A 1,542-nucleotide genomic window follows, 5' to 3' on the forward strand; every position below is an offset into this window, starting at 1 on the left:
TTTTCAAACACGTCCCCTACAAGGAACTACAAAAGCTGCTCTCTTTCCTGTCCAGTTGAGACACTACCGCAAGGATGCCTAGTCCAGGTAAAAGTGGCAAAGGGCTGAGTAAGAGAAGCACCAAGCCCCACTGGAAGGTCTTACTGAAAAATGTCCAGGGCATTACGAAACTTGCCATTCGCCATCTAGCCCACCGAAGTTTTGTCAAGCGCATCTCTGGGCTCGTCTATGAGGAGACCAAGGGAGTGCTCGAAGTGTCTGGAGAATGTGATCCGCGATGCAGTGACTTACGTGGAGCACGCCAGATGTAAGCCTCTCGCTGCCATGGGTGTGGTGTATGCGCTGAAATGCCAGGGCTGCACGCAGCTTCGCTGGCTGAGCTGTCCCTGCGGCTTACATCTAGACTCCAAAAGGCCTTTTCTACGCCTCTCCCCGCCTCATCTCCCGCCCCTCGAAAAAAAAGTAAAGAGTTTTTTAATACGATCTACTGTGTGACTGTTGGATCTAAACGCAGATAGTTGCTTTTGATGAAGGGTTCCAGATGCCATGAAATGTAATAAGCTTGCCGTCGAAGCAACTGCTATAGCGGTGGCTCCTGGTTATCGGCGTAATGTTTGGGGCTTGGGAGGAGAAGAGGCGTGAAAACTCGATCTCTGAGTAGGGACCCCAGCACCGCCTGGGGCGCTTGGGGGAAGGAAGCGTCTCTACAAAATACATGTTTTAGTAGTGGCAGACAGCTTCTAAGCTGCTGAGGCCTCTGACTTTGAACTTATTTAGAGTGGCTTCTATGTAAATCAGGCTAGCAGACATTCAACCTCGGATTGGATGCGAGGGCCACGCGTCAGAGGGGCGGTTCTTCGCCAGTGCTGCACCAGGCCTGACCTCATACAGCTAGGGATGTCGCGGCGTCCTACAGGAAAGCGCTGCGGCGGGCAGATCAGAAAGCGCCAAATGCGGTCCTAGTGTGGCGCGCTGGAGCATTGCTGTGTGTGAATATTTTATTTCTTCCCTGACGTATTTTTGAATAAGAGGTGACCAAGTTCAGATGCTGAATACATAAGGTGGCAAAGTGCGGGCAAAGTCCAAGGCCAAGTCAAGCTCGTGGCCCCTGCACTACTCTTGGACCATCCGCACAAATTTAGCAGCGCGGATCAGGTGAGCATCCAGATTAGAGTATCGGGTGGCAATGCTGGAACCCGGACCTCAGAAATGCAGGAGTTATGCCACAGTGCGGGTAGGGGCACGGGGCAGCCAGCGTCCAGGGGAACGGGGCAGCGTCCGGCCTAACATTCAGGCCTAACTTTTGCTCAGGAGACTGTGTCCTGTGATCCAGTCACAACCGGGCTGTGAGCCCTAGGTCCCCAGTAAAGGCCCTTTACAGAGAAGACGGGCTGGGCTGTGGGAGGTTGGTGGGCCGCGGTTGGGTTCTAGTAAGTTCGGTGAAAACAGTGTGGGCCAGAGAGCTGTAGAGTCGTGGGGTCCTACCCGGTGATCCCGCTGTGCGGCCAGGCAAAGTGCAGCGCGGGGGAGCCCTGTTTGAGG

The 1,542-nt window shown here is 54.2% G+C and overlaps 1 pseudogene; it reads left to right on the forward strand.

Moving 5' to 3' along the window:
* The first annotated feature begins 74 nt into the window (after window positions 1-74).
* Window positions 75-462, forward strand: LOC105310681 (annotated as a pseudogene).
* The last annotated feature ends 1,080 nt before the right edge of the window (window positions 463-1,542 follow it).

The sequence above is a fragment of the Pteropus vampyrus genome, unplaced genomic scaffold (assembly GCF_000151845.1).
Source record: "Pteropus vampyrus isolate Shadow unplaced genomic scaffold, Pvam_2.0 Scaffold9154, whole genome shotgun sequence".
Classification (NCBI taxonomy): Eukaryota; Metazoa; Chordata; class Mammalia; order Chiroptera; family Pteropodidae; genus Pteropus; species Pteropus vampyrus.